The sequence below is a fragment of the Myodes glareolus genome, chromosome 15 (assembly GCF_982192425.1).
Source record: "Myodes glareolus chromosome 15, mMyoGla1.1, whole genome shotgun sequence".
NCBI classification, from domain to species: Eukaryota; Metazoa; Chordata; class Mammalia; order Rodentia; family Cricetidae; genus Myodes; species Myodes glareolus.
The window spans coordinates 16904338-16924057 of NC_142040.1; the positions used below are offsets into that span (position 1 = coordinate 16904338).

The window sequence follows — 19720 nt, forward strand, 5'->3', positions numbered from 1 at the left end:
TAATAAAAAATTTGAACAGTTGACCTAAATAATGTGTACCTTTATAAACCTTTTTGATGCATATTCATTTGACACATACATGTACACACACACACACACACACACACACACACATACACACACACACACACACATGCACTCGCACTCTTTTAGAGTGAGAAAGCAAATAAGCAAATTACTTGACCCATTGGAATTGTGTATAATATTAATCCAATTGATCCCGAACCACACTTTAGAACACACACTCTTCACAAGGTTAATATTCATGGTGAAACAGCTAGGGACCTTACAGGAAAGACAAGGTACCAAGCAACCAACTGGAAAGTGGAGACTGGACAGGAATGGGGGAGGATGGACAGGGTAGCTTGTAGCCCACCTTTCTGAAAATCTCAGAGGTAAGAAGCCCTCGTTTCTGAAAACCTATCTCAAGTGACGAGGTCATACCTGAAATGATTTAAAAAATAAGTCAATAAATTCCAGTGTAGCGCATTATGGTGTGACTACTTTGCAAATCAAACTGCCGTGTGTGATAAGACAAGAATGAATTAAATTTGCCGAATACACTGTTGAAATAAGTGGACATACAACAAAACGCACACACAGGCACAAATGCCATCCTAAGCCATCCCATCTGATATACTTCCCAGGCAACTGCATGAAACTACGTTTTGAAACTGAAAGAAAGAGGGTAGTATTTAATGTGTCTTCATACAATTTCATGGCCACTCACCACCATCAGCTTTCCCACCTGGAGGGTGCTTTATAAAACACCTACCATCCTGAACGTTTTCAACAAAATTGCATACAGATTCTTCTCAGCTGAAAAGCAGAGGTGTGCCTTATTTTTATTGGCAGTTAATGTGGGACCTTAAATATCAGCTGTCTAGGGAGCCACCAAATGATTGACATAAAACTGCAAAACTTGTAGCCTGTTCCAGCACGAAGAAAAAGAACAAAATGAAGACAAACACTTTGCTCAGATTTGGGGATGCAAGGAAGGTGTCTGACTTCCTGTTGAATAAAGGTTTCACTTTAAAAATGCTTTATTCCAAATTTAACTGTCTTCTCTTGGAGAGATAAGGTTCGTCTTTACAAAATAAAAATAAATTAGAGAAAAAAATAAACAAACAAAATCTTTCCAACAGGCACCTAAATACCCAAAGATCCAATGGCAGGCGGGGAGGGTTGGGGCACTCCTAGAGGCAAGAAGTCTGAGACAGCTCGCAAAAAGGCGGGAAGAATCTGCCCCACCATAACCCGCCACCACCGCTTTCCCTGACTCCTTCTGAAGTCCTGGAGCAAGCAGTGACCGCAACGCGCCACTTAGTCTCTATCTCTAAGACAATAGCGCCGCTCTCTGCTAGCCAAAGGACTCCAATCTTCAGCCTCTGCCACCACTAGCGCTTCCCCCCCCCCCACGCCCCCAGTCACCTACCCCACTCGGAGTCCCTCATCACCTTCCTTCCAGCCTACACCTCACTAACTCATCTGCCCAGAGTCTCAGTCTTTCTTCGGATCCCTGCCACCACTGCTCCTGGTCCCCTTCCCAGCTGTGGCCTCCCACAGTGGGTGAGCTGCCTTCCCTCCTGGGCTGGCGGCAGGAGATCACGGAGTGCCCGGGATGCAGGGGATGCAGCCCAGGACCGGCGCCCACCGGGCTCTCAGGCAGTGGCTCTCTTCTCCTCCCCGCCTGTGGGGCCCTAGGGCTTGTTTGCTTGTCCTCAGCCCTGATGCCAGACCAGTTCCCTCCTTGGCTGCTTCAACAGCCCTTTGCTTCCTGCGGTGTGTTTCTTTCTTCTTTCCACTTTTCCTAGGCCCAATCAAAGGTGTCTCTGTTATTGAAATATGAAGCCATTTCCTCTCCAAACCCCTTGGTTACTCAAGGCGGGAATGAATCAATGGACCTATATACCCTCCCCCGAGTTATAAATAAATGCCTATTTGTTCAAGAGGCGTTTTTCCCGCGTGTCCCAGCATCTTCCCCAGTTGTTATTTTAAGTGTCTGTGTGTGTGTCTCTGTGTGTGAGTGTGTGTGTGTGTGCGCGCGCGCGCGCGCGCGCGCGCCTGTGACATCTGGTTCTAATCCTGAATGTGGATCTATAACCCAACCCCACCCACCAGACTCCCCCTTGCATTCCTCACTCTATAAATAAACTCAGGTTCTTAGGCACTATCATCCAGGAATACAATAGCAGTTAGGGTTTAAGAAAGAATTGGTCCAATACTGATACTGAGTCCAGTATCCAGCAATTTGGGCAGAAAAAGCAATTTGAGTAAAAGTTTAGAAGTTTGGTGTGCTGTTACCTTACTTGTCTGCAGGGGAAAGACCTCTCCCACCCTTGGGTTTTCCTTTTAAGAAGAGACTAAAACAACAAGGTGACAATTGTGTAGGGTGTCAGCCGAGGCTCCAGTTTATGCCACAGATCCCACACAGCATCTCCTGTGGACAGAGCCCAGAGCAGAAGGGGAGCAGGGGCTATGGTGTGGGTGGGGGCTTGTGGTTGGGCCTGCTGCTTTTCCTGAACTCCAGAACTGACTCGTCCGGATCTGAGCAGAGAGAAAGTCATCTAAAAGACTGCTGCTGTTTTACAAGGTCTGGGCACAGGGCTGCCCCTCCCTTCCCCCTGAAGTTTGCATGGAGAGCATGTTAGGCTGTAATTAGAGGATCTGGGAGGAGAACTCTCCGGGTGACGCTTTGCCGCTTTTCTTCTGCTCTTGGTGAGGAGTGCCTCCTTCACCCCCGGATCAGGACCTCTGCCATCCAGCACCACAAAGAGACATTCTGCACACACGCGCTCGGACGCACACACCCACACCACACTCGCCCAGAGACAAACTTAAGGTCAGGAGGAGCATTAGCCTCAGTACATCTCCGACTCCCGAGTAAGTGAGACTCCAACGCCTCTGCACCGCATTTCAGGACAAGGTAAAACTTGCAGCATTTCTGTTTGGTGGGTTTCCTTTTTCCCCCTCTTTCATGAATATCTTGGTGCCTTAAATATTTCAGAATATTGTGTATATATCGTATGTACATAGTAAACAAATTTTATTATTTTCCTCAGTTTTTATTTAACACTCCACTTTTTGAAGTTTATTGTGAGATAAAATACCATTGCAATAAACAGGTTCAGTCTAGATGTGGAGAAAGAACTACCTCAAGTTTTTCTAGTCTTTGCTACTGCTGCCATTAATCTGAGAGGCATGTGGTTCCAAGTGGTGACTTTTCCATCTGTATTTCAACAAGCAGTTCCATAGCATCTGAGATGAGAAACGGGTTAGTACAGACTGGAAGAGCTGTGGAGTGGTAATGTTCACCCCAGATTTATGACTTCTGTCTTGGGGAATATATAGGTTTATGTGGAAAAGAAAGTAACTTCAGTCACAGGTAATGCCTGTTAGACTAACAACCTTCGAAACATCATGTTGAGCCTAGGTCTCTCTGGGTAACAGTAAAATTAAGAACAGATAATAACAATTCATTTCACACAGAGAATGATGTCAATGAACTAAAAACATTTCAAGTCTTAGCTCTTAAGAGCGCTTTCTAAAGTTACTTGAGAGTTGTTTGCACGTCTAAGCTACTCACTAAGAAAGCAAGCCTGGACTCCTGGGGCTAGGTTAAGTTGGTCTCCTCAATTGAACATGCCTGTTGTGCTCAAATGATACAGTCTTTGCCGCTGAAAATAAGTTGTTTTATTTTCATTTATCACTGGAAAAGTACACAAAGCAGCCAGTACATTTGGGAACTCTGAGGGTGGAAAAATCTTCCTGTAAGTGGTCCAGTGTGATGTCAGAAAATAAAACATACTGGCTGGCTGTTTAGAACCCAATGGTGATGAAGAAATAAAGTCTGTGTATTAATTTCCTAATAAATGTAATATTTATTCATTCCAAATGTAGTTTCTGGTAACCATTTCTAGTTGATTACTTCAGTGTCCGAAGTTTTCTGTAACTTTATACACATTTCAGTGGCATTTACATTTTAATGATATAAAGTAGAACTATTATTTAATAAAAATATATGGGCTCATTTATTTATTTGAATGAGAGTCTTTTTCCATCTTATTTAATAAAACAGAATGTTTGTCAAAGGACACCTGACTATTAAGTTTTAGTCTTTAGCTTTATATGAATACAGGTATAGATATGAATAGTTTTAACAAACTGATAAAATTATTCTATTTTTTGTGACCTCTTTGGTTAAACTGTACATTGCTGAAAAATAGAAAATAAATAAATAAGTGGTACATTCTCTGAGAGCAGATTGAGAGATTAGAAAAAAGCCAGCAACCTTAAAAGACCACTGGACCTTGGGAGGAATGTAACCAGAGGCCAGTAGTCCAAACAGGAGTACCCAGTGGGCCTGGGCTGCCTATGAGAGGGGAACACCGTGTTCTTATGAAGCGAGCCATTTATTTCCAACAAGGCACTGTCTCTGAGAGGAATGACTGACACTAATTTAGAAGTTCTGAAGAAACCTTCACTGAAAAGAATCGAGTCATTATGTCCCTAGCGGTTTCAGTTCGTTTTCCTTCCTTTGGGAGTGAGTAACACATCCAGTATAAATACGTTCAGGGTATACAGAAAAATGCCTATGGTGGATGGTCTGAACAGTCGCCTCTTTTACTGTTCTGGGTGTGGAGTAACGATATTTCCTGGCTCCTGGAGAAGACGTTTGGACTGTCTTTGCCCTTCATCTCTGAAAAGATGAACACGGACCATACTCAGGAAATAACTTCCTTCAGAAAATACCAGTTTTCATCACTTTTTACCCCAGACATATTTCATTTTTCCAGATTACAGTTTGAGGATTAATGGTATCCCACCAATTAAAATTCCAGTAGCAGTCAAGGGATACGTTGGAAATGATTTTTACATCCTAGCCTTCTGTTGCTTCCAATTAATTTCTCAACTACCTGTAGTCGTTATTACTAACCACATCACTTTGTCTATGTCGTTTAAATTTACTTACTCTGCCACTCAAAAGGTAACAAAAGGTTAGGGGAAGTAAGGCAAAACAGAAATATGGCTATGCTAGAGATTTTAATCAATAGTGTTTGAGGAGGATTAGCGGAAACAGCTGATTAAACAAATATTAGTGGAGGGGGGCACGACGGTAAAAATTAATAACACAGCTCTTCATTTACTCTGTGAAACGGAGCTGTAGTGTAGAGAGACGCACGGTCCCTGATCGCCACCTAGTGGATGTGTATAGAAGCTTTCTTTCCAGCCTCTAAAACTTCTATGGTTGATACATTTTACCCTTCATTAAATGACAGACCTTGGAGTGAGTGCTAAGAATAAAAGTTTAAGTAAGTGTAGTTGTTATATTAAAAATCAAGACCTCACTGAAGAGTTTATTGAATTCCCGGTGGTCACTTTAAAAATCACTTTATTCTTCATGGGTTAATTCGCTGTCAACGTTCTTCTGCCTTTTGGGGGAGGTAGTTTAATTACACAACTCACTTCTTATTCAAAGAGATATTATTATACAGTTCAAAGAAAAGTTGAAAGAGCACTTTCCTGAATTAGTTTTTCAACAAGAAGCGCATTTCTGTATAGTTTGTTGTTGCTGAATCTGCCTGGATAAGAAACTGCTAGCTTACAGGACTAACAAATAGACATGGGTGCATTTCCTGAATACTCTTTATGTTTTTTAAATAGGTGGACAAAGATATCCAAAAGTGCTTTTAGGTATGAGGTCTGTTTTGTAAAATATTCTTAAATACTAATAATTAGTATAGAGGACTATTTTATTTATTCCTATTGCCCACATGGAATTTTAAAGCATAGACTTTGTTTCCATGATGTTCATATGCCAGAAATGTCTTCCTAGACAAGCATGCTAACATGTAGAACTGCTGTTTGACAGAGACAGTAGGGTATTGTTGGAGGATAATTCTTCTGTGCATTACTGTTTCAAAACACTTTTTCTCTAATAGATATATGAATTATTACTCCCATGAGTTCCTTACGAGATATATGACTTAATGGCAGCAATGTTGAGTAGATGGGTATTAATCAAGATGAGATGTGAAATTCCAGTTGGAATAACAAAGGCTCAGTGAGAAAAACCTGATGAATTTCTCACCCACTGAGCATCTAAGTCCAGCCTGCTGCTGTGGAGTAAGAACCCGCCTCTTTAGGAGTTTTGGCCTTTGCTTTCTTGTTTGTCTTTTTATGACACTGGGACCCACATGGTGACTAAAAGACGGTCATTCAGCAAGTCTTCTTTCAGGAATAGTCACCAAAATGGAGTCTCAGTTGAACAGAGGTGATCAGCACCATCTCTCATGTAAAGTGAAGTGTGTTGTCTTTATTCTTGCCAGCAATGGGACATTGCCCGTCATAAAAAAATACATCAGTGATTTATCTGGCCATCCATGTGACAGAGAAGAAATTCTGTATTTACTCAGCATGAGTGCTGGTGAGGGGCTGCCTGGAACTCAGGTGCCCTAAAAGTAGACATTATGCTGTGGATGACAAACCGTTACAGTGTTCAGAAGTGTTCTGGTGACTTGGAGATGCTAGACAGACTCAATCCTGTGAGGGAACGTGGGTATCTCTCTGCAATGGTGTGCGTGAGCGGAGTATGACTGTGTGGTCAAAATTTCATGTGACATCTCTACCCACTCATGAAGATTGGGAAGGTGATATCGGAAGTGAATGTTCTTAGCTTTGTTTCTCAAAGAAAGCCAAGCATATATTATTATTATTTTGAAAGTCAAATGTCACCCCACCTCTTGGAAGATTGTTTGCTTTTGTCTATTTATGACACTGGGAACTAAACCCAGAACCTTGTACACTATCAGCAAGCACGTTGATCGAAGACTAGGAGACTCTTTATAAAACAAAATCAAATGCCCACAGTTTTGTTCTTTAAAAAATATAATGTGGCGTGCCCTGGCAGGCAGAGCAGGCAGTAGCTGCCATCAGAGCGGTGCAGGTTCCCCGTGGCGAGCAGCAGAGCTGGCGGGAGCGCGGCCCGGACAGGCTGGTACTGCCATGCGACCGGGAGAGTCAGGTGGGTGGGTGACCAGGAGGTTGATAAAAGACTTACAGGACATAGTAAATAGACATAAGGCTAAACATAAAGGTAAACATTTATTACTTAAAGAAGAGGGAGAGAAAGAAAAGCAGGAATAGAAAAAGAGAGAGGGGGAAAACACGTGTGTACACGCAGAGAGAGGAAACAGAAGAGAGAGTTAAGATGGAGACAGAAGGTCAGAAGAGAGATCAGAAGTCACTGGGAGTGGGCGTGGCTTGCCCCATAAAGGGTCCAGACCAAAAGAATAACACACAGAATAAAAATAAAGTAGCATAGGTTTGACTCTGTTCCCTTGTGGTAACAGAGATTTCCTTTTATGTTCCAACTCTAAAATTCTAAGGCAAACTCAACTTTATTCAGTGAGTTGCTATATTCTGATTTCTGAAAACTCCAACAAAATTAAAGCATTTGTATGATCTTATGAAGGACCTTGATCTCAGTCTTCATACTGGATGACTCTTTCTTGTTCTGACTTTTACTTTAAGCTTTGAGGCTCTCCCCTTTTAAGCATCCCTCCGTTCCGTCAGCGGAATCTTACTGAGCATTGTATCAGCACTGTGTTCTGTAACCTGCTTCATATGAGGAAAACTCATTATAAAATAATAATAACATCAAAATTGACAGTACTGGCCCTAAAGCATTGCAGAATCCTGAAGCATATGTTGAGTGATAGAAACAGCTCCAAAGTTCTAGATTCTTCTTTGTGGTATGGGGACAATTTTGTAGCTGTCTCTTTACAAGTCGTTTCCGTTTTGACTAGCTAAGGTGATAAAGGCTGTGTTTCCTGGCAGCAGGAGCATAGTTAGGCCTAAGAAGACAGCTGTGATACCCCAAGACCCTAGCAGGCCTGTGACTCTGACAATACGTTGTTCATATGAACAGGAAAAGCAAACTTGAATTTGGTGTTCCCTTGCTGTCCACTAGTTACAGCTAAAATTCAGACTGAGCAAGGAAGGTTTAGTGGTTTACTATTAGCACCAGGAAAGCCTTGTGCTAGGTGCTGCATTATAATTAGTGGCAGGCATCCTCAAGTTAGTGTAGAGAACAGGGCAGCAAGCATCATGAATCACAGCTCCAATCTGCCAAGGAGGTGGCATTCCCCTTCTCCCATTCCTCCCTCTGCATGCACCCAAACTGCCAAGCCCTTTGCATACCTTAAACATAGACTGATGCTCCCTCCCTCCTACTCCTAGGGATCAGCTCTTTTTCTGGGTTCTTGGCTTCTTAACTACACCTAAGTGGGAATGAGTTCTGCTCAAGGGTTTACATTTCAAGCCCTTTATCTCTTAAAGTAAATGTTTTGGTTTGAGTAAAAGAATTCAAAACATCTGGAGTCATCTCATGCTTGCCCCAAAGTGGGTAATTTTAGAGTCTTCAATCTCTCAGTTGTCCCTGCCCCTTAGGAGGGTTCCCTGGAGGCCTTTTTGCAAGGCCTCAAAGGACCATACTGCTCCTGGTGACCACTGGATCAACTTGCCTTTCTACCTCTCTCAGCAATTTGGGCAAAAGATATGTCCACTCTACCCCTGGGCCACCAAAGCCCTTCCTACTGAGTGTCTCTGCTCACTTTGTCATTAACCTTTATGTCCTCCATGGCAGAGCTGCTGTTGTGGTCCAGGGTGAGACAGAGCAAAGCAGAGATTTGTGTGCTACTGTTTGGGCCTCGAATGCCAACCCATAGACCCACTTCTAGGCAGCAAGGTTTAAAGTCCACAGAGTCATGGAGCTGGAAGAAGAGAGGGAGGAATGCGCACAGGAGAAGCAGCCACCGTGTTGAGAAATTGGGTCAAAGCTGACATCGTACAAATCCGCATGTTTATAGGCTTAGGTCCAATAGATTTAGAAAATGGTTGACATTGTTACGGAGTCTATTCTTTCTGTGTATGAGACAAACTTTGCAAAAAGAAAAATAACAGGAAAACCTGTCTTGACTTTACAAAATTAACACTAACAGAAGTCATTCCTTTGCAATTCTTCTGGTTTGGGGTTAATATAAAACAAAATGTCATTTATTTTTTTGTGTGTGTATCTCAGATTAATTTGCAAACATTTTTAAAGTTTATGTGTATGAATTTTGCCTGCACGCATAAGGGCTGCATGCTTGTGCAGTGCTTGCAGAGGCCAGAAGATGGCGTCAGGTCCACTGCACCTGGAGTTACAGATTTTTTTTCCTTTAATGACTTGCTAGATTATATCCCTGTAGCTTGTTGTTCCTGTAAGATGTGATTCTGAGTCAGCACGCTAGGGGGAGCTCACCATCAGCTTGCTAAGGCTGATTTGGAAAGGCTGCATCTTCTCTTTCTGTAACCTGGCCAGTCAGGATCGCTAACATTTCTCATCCACTGAGGCGGGCCATATGACACCTGACAGTCTGTAGTACCCACTCGAGTACTCAACATGGGGCTCGAGATTTACTATCCCTAGGGCCTTAGGTATTTAATCTCTCTTAAACCGAGGTCATTCCCTGGCTCTGTTTACTTATCGGTCTTCTTTTTATTCATCGCTCTCAAATTCAAATAATTATTATAGCAGTAAATAATTAATTTAAATAATTTAAACAAATAATTTTTAAATTATATCAATAAATTTCTAAATTTACGTAAAAGTAGGGAGTAGGAATGAAAGATCTAGCTAGCACCGCCATCGAAACAAAAGCGAACAGAACAACAAAGAAAAACCAACAAGCACGGACAGCTATCCTGGAAGCAAAAAAATCAGTTCAGAGGCCTTTGCAATAGATGGTGCGCTGAAGGGCAGAGGAGGGGGGATTCTAGGACGGTAAAAAAGATTCAAGGGTCCTTGGCCGTAGGAGAAGGGATGCTAGTGATTCAGGCTGGGGACGTAGGAACAGTGAAATATCCTTGAAGAAAACGATGAGTGGAGCTTCAGAACTACGTCTGGGGCCAGACAAACAGAGTTAACATATGTCAAGGGAGGAGTCAGGCTGGAAATGGAGATTTTGAACCTCTAACATTGACCTATTAATTAAAACTAATCTAGAAGAGGGCACGTTCAGGGTACGAGGGAAAGAGAGCAGGTCAACCAAAGCAAAAACCCAGGGAAAAGCTGTTGGCAGAGAGTTTGGCCATAAAGACTGCTTCATGTTTCTTTGGATGCTGGGTTTGCGCCCACGGTCCTGTGCATACGAGGCAAGCATACCACCGCTCACCCACATCCTCAACTGGATATGGTATCTTAGCCGGTGTTATCCACTATAAATGTTCACTGAGCTGGGCAATAGCAGCATTCCATCAACCCCCGCATGTCACAGTCCCCATCAACCCTCTACACAGAGAAGATGCCACACACGTTTGTTGAATTAAATGAAATTAAAATGGCATTTCCAAGCCTTGATGCTCTAATGACAGATCTTCATAATGGTAACCCCAAATAAGACTCCCGAATGCCTGAATTGTAGCTATTTATTCAATTTCATCCAATACTTAGTTAACCTTAAATATATGTTGTTCCTGATGTTGCTTAAAAGTCAGCAATCCATGTGTGGCGCAGACGGTAATTCACCAGAGCTTTTGATTAACCATACCCACAGTGTTTACCCTGACATATGAATGAGTTGCCCACAGGGTGGAGCATAGGCCAAGGACACTTAGTGAGCCATTCACCAGTTCCTGGATTTTCAAGACTTCTAAATTCTAAGTCAAATTTAGACTCCACAATGCTCAGTTTCTCTTGTCTTCTCAACAACTTGTACCTTTTTTTCTAGTTCTTTTATCCCAACAGATTTGCCAGAAAAACTACAATGACAAACTGAACAATTATTAAAGTAATACTGATTGTCTGACTGAATGATTGATTGATTGATTTTCCTGGCTAAAACTGGCCTCCCCACTCTGATGAGTCTTATTGTTACTGGAACTTACCACACTAGAACTCTTTCATGATTTTTCTGAACACTGTCCTTCCAACGGACAAGGAAACAATGAACCGAGTTATTGGATGCATTTGTTTTTCATGTGTGTGTGAGTGCCATCACATGTGAGTGTGCTTGCGTGCCGTGTGTGTGTGTGTGTGTGTGGATAAAATCGTTACACATTCTAACCTAGTGCTTACATAACCAGTCACGCAAAACTAAGTTTACTTTTACTAGTGAGACAATTATATTGCAAGAACAATATGATTGGGCACGTAGCTTGTGTTATTATCCCTGCATCCGGACTGATGAAGCAGGAAGGTCACCAGCCCAGTGTCATCTCGGACCATATCACAATAGCTTTTCTCAACAAACAAAGAGGTGATATAAATAAAATTATCAAACTGAGACATGTTAAGGCATAAATGTATGGACTCTGTTTAACTATGGTGTCATGGGCCTTGAATGTGTATTAGCACCCATATTCCCTGCTTTTGAAAGTCAGGCATAATTATAAGACAGAATAATCATTTTAAATAGAAAATAATGCATTTATAAAATATATAAAGTACAAGAGGTATAAACTCAGATATTCTAACTACACACAGTATCTGGAAAAGAATGTCTCCCGTGTTAATTATTTTGCTGTTTTGCTGCCACCTTGTGGCAATTGTAGGGATTTCCCAGTATAACAAACCATTTATATCTTGGTATAAATTTAGTCTCTTCCCAAATGCCACAGACTGATAGAGACTCTGTCTCAGAGACAGCCAACAAAACATAACACCAAATACCACTAACTACAGTAACAAGAGAATACTAATTACGTAGCTCAAATGTTTTCTTTCTTTTTTTTAAGTAAATTTTTATTAAATTATAAAAGTTTCCATTTCCGCCCCCCCCTCCCAACACCCTCCCACTCCCCCCACTCCCCCTCCTCCTCCCTCTTCGTCCCCCAGGGCAGTCAGGGTTTCCTGCCCTGTGGGAAGTTCCAGTTCCTTCCCCCTCCCTCCAGGTCCAGGAAGGTGAGTGTCCAAACAGACTGGATCCCCAAAATCCAGTATATGTAGAGGAAACAGGTCCCAGTGTCATAGTCAATGGCTTTTCAGAAAGACTTCGGGCCAGCCACAGTCAGAGAATCCGGCCAAATTCCGAGAATCTGGTTAGATCACGTCCTCGTTCAGTCCCAGTCCAACTGGCCTTGGTAAACTCTCATCAGATCCGTTCCCTTGTATCAGTGGGTGATAACATCCCTCGCAGTACTGATTTCGTTTTTCATGTTCTTCCTCCTTCTGCTCCTCATTTGGACCTCGGGGGGCTCAGTCCGGTGCTCCAATGTGGGTCTCCGACTGTATCGCCGTCCTTCGCCAGATGAAGGATCACTCCGAAGGCCCTCTGGATGGAAGCTGGGATCTCAAATGTTTTCTGAGTTCATCTGAAAATCGATTTTTTATCATTTTTAAGATAATAGTTGGATTAAAAGTTATTCTATACTGTATGAGTTTATATGCAACAAGTTAATTTATTTGTATTTGTATGAATTTTTAGGAGATTTGAATTTTCCTGTAAGTTTTATGAACTCAGTAATATCAAATTTGAGCTCCTTAATTCTTTTTTCCTTTAGCCAGTCCTGTTTCATTTCCTAAACCAAGATAAAACACCTTTGAAACAAAAATAAATAGAAACAGAATCTGTCCCAGACGGTGTCTTATTGATACACAAGTTAAAAATATGATCATAATCTCAGTCACTTTGGAGAGAAAATTTACAGTTCTCAACTGCCGTTCATAGAGTGACTGAAGCCACAACTGAGACTTCACAGATTCTCAGAGAGTTCCCTTCGCCTTTCTCCCCTCTTGTTCCCCTTGCTTGGTTGGTCTTTTGTCAGCCAATGGATGTGTGATCCATTTCTTCTCATCTTCTCACTTGACCTATAGTCTGCAAAGGGATGAGGGATCCATTTCTTCCTGTCTTCTCTGAGAATTTCCTGCTAATTCACCTTCTTATTGTGCATCTTCAACGTCTCCTCTTATTTTCCTCATTCCTTCCAATTAGAATTTATAATGCTTTAATTTTTGTTTGAAAATACAGAAAAGGGGGAAGAATAAGGGAGGAAAGAAAACCTTTATTCCTCCCACTGATCATTCTCCTACTGGCAGAAGGGTAACTGAAACAACAAGCAAATTTGGGAAATGTTGCCACCACCATAGCTAGAGCTTCCTGCCTTATCTATAGTCAATCTCTTAATGAAATTCCTTTCCCTCAGAGCCAACTGGTTTTGGTCATTTTCTGCTACTGTAACAAATATCAGAGACTGGACACCTTGAAAAGAAATGAGTAATTGACAGTTCTCAGGATCCGAGAAGGCAGCAATAGTTTCTGTCCAGATCTGTTGACAAGGTCCTGGTAAATGGAATGACAGCACCATGTTGTATGGAAAAGACACTGTGGTAGAACTTCAAAGAGTCAGAGAGTGAGTCAGCATCAAAGCTTGCTGCCTTGCACAACAATGGAGTCTCATTAAACTCATTCCACAGGACCAGGACTATTCTCTCCTAGAACTTGATTATTTGTGGACTATCTGTTCTCTCATGGCCTCTGCCCATGCTCCTTCCCGTCACGCTTCACCTTCTCCCATGGGTATTCACTGATCCCATAAATTACACTCCTTTCATCCATTGACTGACAGCTCCAGAGTGTTAGAAATCTATGCAGACTTTGCTGATAGAGATTCTAACTACATTTACTAGGGAGGCTCAAATGTATCTCAGACTCATCAAGAAGTGAACTCATTAACTTCTCCTGAATGTGAAGTCCCCACTCTAGCTCCATCAATAAATGACATTTTGTCTCCATTCAGTTCATAAGGACAAAAGCCTGAGGGTGACCCTATTGGCTCTATCTTGTAAGCATCTTTCCCTTTCTGTCTCCGCCAGCCTGATTCCACTGTGCATCTCACAGCCCTCTGGCTGAATTCTTGCAAGTCTCATCCATTGGGTTCAATGTTTCCGTTCTTGATTTTAATTTATTCACTTGTGTCAAAATGAAAGCAATCTTTATAAAAGGCAAATATGAAGACAGTTTGCCTCTTAAATCTTTTCTCTGTCTTTCTACTGTATAAAATTTGGGAACAAATTACTTACCAAAGTATGAAAGGTCTCCATGACCTGGCTGTAGGTTTCTTTTCCATCTGAAATCATCCAAATCATCCATCTAAATCACCTATCTTTCCAATAGACATGATTAAATGATCAAAAATCAAACTAACAAAACAGAACATAGAAATAGATTACTAGGAGATCTAAATATTACAATTATTAGATAAAGGCTTTATGTAATGATATAGTTAATAAATTAGATATGAAAATGCAAGTGTAAAAAAACATTTAAAAGGGACTATTAAAAATTCTGGAGCTGAAAAAATATAACCCATCCACAGTCTACCCAGAGGATCTATTCTATTTCCTCTTCCCAGGGAAATCCATGCATTCCCCCCCATTTGGACCATTCTTGTTTCCTAGCCAGTTTGGTACTGTGGATTTAGCATGGTTATCCTTTACTTTACAGCTAATTTCCACTTATGAGTGAAGGCATGCCATGTTTGTCTCTGGGTCTGGATTACCTTACTCAGGATGATTTTTTTCTAGCTTCATCCATTTGCCTTAACATTCTTTGATGTCATTGTTCTTTTTTAGTCAAGTAATACTCCATCATGTAAATGTATTACATTATTTCCATCATCCATTCTTCAGTTGAGGGTGTCTAAGTTGCTTCCAGATTTTGTCTATTACAAATAACATTGCTATGAACATAGTAGAGCAAGTGTTCTTGTGGCGTGATTGGGCATCCTTCGGGTATAATCCCAAGAGTGGTGTAGCTGCTCCTTGAGGTAGATGGATTCCCAGTTTTCTGAGAAACTACCATCCTGGTTTCCAAAGTGGCTGTACAAGTTTGCATTCTCACCAGCAGTGGAGTTCCCCTTGCTCCACATCCTCTCCAGCAGAAATTGTCACTGGTGGTTGTGATCTTAGCCATCTGACAGGTGTAATATAGAATCTCAGCGACATTTTGAATTGGCCATTTGAGATTTCTCCATTGAGCATTCTGTCTAGAAACCAGTTTTTAATTGGATTATTTTTTTTATGTTTAGTTTCCTGAGTTCTTTACATATTTTGGAGAACAGCCCTCTCTCCGATATGGGGCTGGTGAACATCTTTTCCCATTCTGTAGGCAGGCAGAGACAGTTTTTAAGAAATAATAGGCTATGATTTTCCAAATGTCACAGGCTGAAGAATTACAAATCTAAATAAAACAATCACCAAGTTCTGAGAAGCCAGCACTCAGGCAAGGAAGAGAACAGCTGCTGACAAAACAGAGATGCCACCAAATTGCCCCCATAGTGAAAGGCTCCAGACAAAATGAATAGAAAAAAGTCATTACTTACAAAATTTGCTTTTCTTTCCACCTTAATAAAGGACAAAAATCAGTGTGTTGGTATGACTGTATCCCAGGTAAAAATTGCCTGATCAACCTGCTTTCTCTCAAACCAGAGTCTTCAAGGGTGCAGGGTGTCAGGAAGCCTTGCTCTTGGAAGGTACTGGATGGAGACATGTGGGTTGCTGCCCTCTTACTGCTTTCTCTGCTTCTAGCTCCTTTTCCTTTTTTTTTTTTTTTCTGAGACAGGGTTTCTCCGTAGTTTTGAAGCCTATCCTGGAACTAGCTCTTGTAGGCCAGGCTGGCCTCTAACTCACAGAGATCCACCTGCCTCTGTCTCCTGAGTGCTGGGATTAAAGGAGTGCACCACCACTGCCTGGCTGCTTCCAACTCATGAGTGGTCCTAATGATATCTAGGAAAATTTCTAGAGACATCGTCAGATTCTCATATTCATTTAAAAAGTACAATTCAGTGTTAGGTTAAAAATAGAAGACAAACAATTATTGAGATGCTTATTCTTTTTCAGTTTTTATTTGCTAGCACGATTTGTATGCATATGCATGTCTATGGTATGTGTGGTGGGTGCAGATACCACAGTGTGCATGTGGACGTCAGACAACATACTTTGTGGAGTTGCTTTTCTCTCCACTTTTTTTTCCTTTTCTTTTTCTTCAGTTTTCTGGGGTTTTTTTTATTAATTTTTAAAATTTATTTTACATACAAACCCCAATTTCCCCTCACTCCTCTCCTCCCATTCCTTACCTCCATCTCCTTTCTACCCCCTCCCACGCCTCAGAAAGGGTAAGGCCTCCCATGGGAGTCAAGAAAATCTGTCATACTAAGTTGAGGTAGGACCAAGCTCCTCCCCACTCTATCAAGGCTGAGCATGGTATTCCACCATGGAAAATAGGTTCCAAAAAGCCAGCTCATGTATCAGGGATAGATCCTGGTCCCACTGCTTGGGGCTGCATAAAAGAGTAATCTATACAACTGTTACCCACTCTTTCCACTTTTTCATGGCTTCTGAGCTATCATGAAAGAGTGCAGGCTTGCCTGCTTCGTTTCTAGCTGCTGAGCCATCCCCTTGGCCACAGTTGATTTTTGTCATGGGATCTCTCACAGTGTCCTATTTGAGTCACTAACAGATAAACATTGAGAACTGAGGCAAAAACACAGTCATCTTGAAGGTTCCAAGAATTCAACTGCCAGAATGCCTGTCTCATCCCGACTGTGCACTCACCCATGCTCCCCAGAAGAATCCTTCCCACTCCATCATCCTCAGGACACTGGGCTCCTGCCGGGATGAGCGAGAGCTCTTCCTCCAGGGCCTCTAGCTGGAATCCAGCTTCAGTGAGTCCCATCCTTCCTGGGGCGTTCTTGATATTTCATGCTCGCTATATTATTTTAGGTTGTTCTATTCATCTTGTACCGCAGTCCCCTATGGAAATGCTTCTCTCCAGTGATGATTTTTTATGAAATTCCCATTATGAGGTTGTTTATTGCTCTATGTTCTTTGGGAGTTCTAAATTGAAGGATGGAAAAGATTAGAATGGGAGAAATCAAAGGAGTGTATCATTAGGTCCAGCATCTCACCCACTGCAGAAATGTCCCGGGCCAGATGTGATGGGTGCATACAGACTGACCTGCGTCAACACCTGCAGTTTAATGGGGCTGTGCATTTCACTTGTAGATGACATGAATCTTCCTCAGGATGTGCAAGATTCACTATCCTAAATCCCATCTGTTCATTCTAGCTAAACCCCATGAAGCTACATTCACAATGCATGAATACACTGTATCTGCTCCTCATTTTAAAAATATATTTATGAATACAAAATGCTGTGGTATTTTCCCTCTAACTTTGGTTATTGTTGGAAACACTGTAGAACACTTTGTTTCATCTGGCTTCTAAGCCTTTTAACAAGTACTCTTAGTATTGGTTTAAATGCTCTGGAACAGAATTTGAACTTGGGAACTTTAAAATCAAAAGAAAAACTCTTATTTATATTAGTATTATCTGATAGCAAAATTTTGGACTAACAAATGATGTAAATTAACAAGATTATATCCTTGTTATTACAAAGATCTCCTTTCAATAAATGAATGGGAGGGGAAATAGATGTCAATACAGCCTGGAAAACCGTCACTTTGAAAGCCATGGTGGCATGCACTCTTTCATTATTTCTTACTTCATTGCACATTGTTACTTTTAAAATCAATCATCAGCGAATAGAGTGGGAAGAGCATTTGATTGTCACTCAGGATCTGCATCATGAAACTAATGCAGAAACTAAACTTTGGCCTTTATGTCTCTTTATGTCTACATCTTTATTCATTAACAGCTTCATAGTAGAGCAAAATAGTTTGAGGAGTTCAAAATCTCCATCCTAAAGAAAATCCAAGATTACAATATATTTGTGTGTGTGTATATGTGTGTGACTGTATATGTATGCATATGTGTGTATACATGAATATACATGTATGTATGTATATACACATATTCTTATACCTTAAATCCTAAATGCAGTTTCTTTTCCCTCCATGTTTGCCAGATCCTCCCCTGCCCCTTCTCCCGCACGCACACTTCCTCTGTCTCCCTTCAATTAAAAAAAGAGCAGGCCTCCACTGAATTTGACCTAGCAAGATGCAGTAAGACTAGGCACAAAACTTCATATCAAGGCTGGACAAGGCAACCCAGTAGGAGGAAATTGGTCCCAAAATCAGGCAAAAGAGTCAGACACACCTCCACCATTCCCACTATTGGGAGTTTCACAAGAACACTAAGCTACACAATTATAAGGCTTATGCAGAGGACCTAGATCAGATCCATGCAGGCTCCCTGATTGTTGTTTCAGTCTCTGTGAGCTCCTATGAGCTCTGGTTAGTTGATTCTGTGGACCATGTCCTCTACCTCTCTGGCTCCTACAATCCTTCCTCCCCTTTTTTTGGGTGGTTCCCCTGGCTTCACCTAGTGTTTGGCTGTGGGTCTCTGTGTTTGCTCCCATCAGATGCCAGAGGGAGCCCCTCTGATGACAGCTGGGCTAGGCACCAAGCAATTGGTATAGCAGAATATCATCAGAAATTTTTTCATTGACTTTTATTTGTTTTATTTGCTTGTTTGTTTGCCAGTCCTGTTTTATTCTATCCTGGGTCTCTGAGCTTGCCTCTGGTCCCTGGCCATTCAGCAATGTCAGGTATGGGCCTCAGGCAGTTACCAGTCACTGGTTAGCTACTCCTGTAAGATCTGCACCATGATTGCCCAGCACATCTTGCAGGCAGGACAGATTTTAGGTCAAAGGTTTTGTGATTGGGTTGATGTTCCAGTCCCATTGCTGGTTAGAGAAGATAACCTTTATCTAGCCTACCACCCACAGAAGGTGCCACCTACACTATGATAGGCCTTCCCTCCTTACCAGGGAGTCATAAACCTTATTCTGAGATTAGGCTGGCTGTCCAGCAAACCCAGGCATATGCTGTTCTTGCCTGGTTGTAGAAGATGGCCATTTCAGGCTGTTTCCCCCTTTACTAGGCGACTTCGCTAAGGTCATTCTCATAGATTCCAGGGAATTCTCACTGCGTTCAGTATCTACATCCTTCGCAAATGTCCTCTAATTCCACTTCTCTCTCTCAGTACTCTCTCCCTCCATCTGTTCCACCCCTACCTGATCTCTTCTATTCCCATCCCCATCCCACCCCTGTATTTTACGACCCATTACTTACAAATATTAATTTTACCCTCCTTCTACCCCTTTGCCTGTACTGGGGGATAATGCATGGATAAGGATGAGACATGAATAATATGTTATCCTGAAATAATAACATTCTAAACCAAACACCTACAACTTTCTAGAACCTTGACTTACGCACATTATAGTAGTATGTGAGTACAGTGTGTTTTGTGTTCCTACATGTGCATAATCAAGTGAGTGCATATGTATACACATGTATGTAGGAGCCAGAAGTCAGCCTCTGGTATCTTTACTAGGGAGCCATAAAATTTATTTGGGGGCTAAACTGGCTGCCCAGCAAACCCAGGCATCTACTGTTCTGTTTTCCCATGCTGGGACAACAAACAAGCCCTAACATGCCTGGATTTTTTTTTTATGTGGGTTCTGGGGATCCTAAGGAAGCTATGTTGTCATCGCAGTGAAAGAATGCTGCAGGGGCAACAACACTGGTGTTGGTGGCAGCTACAGAATAGATGGAATTGATAGCAAGACAGGAAGAAGAGCAGGCAAGACGCAGCTTTTATCTCCAGTTTTCTCTATCTGGTCTACCGCCCACAGAAGGGGCCACCTACATTATGATAGGCCTTCCCTCTTGAGCTAACCTGATCAAGAAGAGTGAGCTCTCAGCTGGGCGTGGT

At 41.8% G+C, this 19720-nt stretch overlaps 1 protein-coding gene across 1 annotated transcript in view; it reads left to right on the plus strand.

The window, feature by feature from the left end:
* The first annotated feature begins 2557 nt into the window (after positions 1-2557).
* Positions 2558-19720, plus strand: part of Hapln1 (hyaluronan and proteoglycan link protein 1) — a 71845-nt gene continuing 54682 nt past the window's right edge. Inside the window, exon 1 of the mRNA XM_048455867.3 lies at positions 2558-2926. The gene's annotated coding sequence lies outside the window, so the exon portion shown is untranslated. The remainder of the gene's footprint in view (positions 2927-19720) is intronic.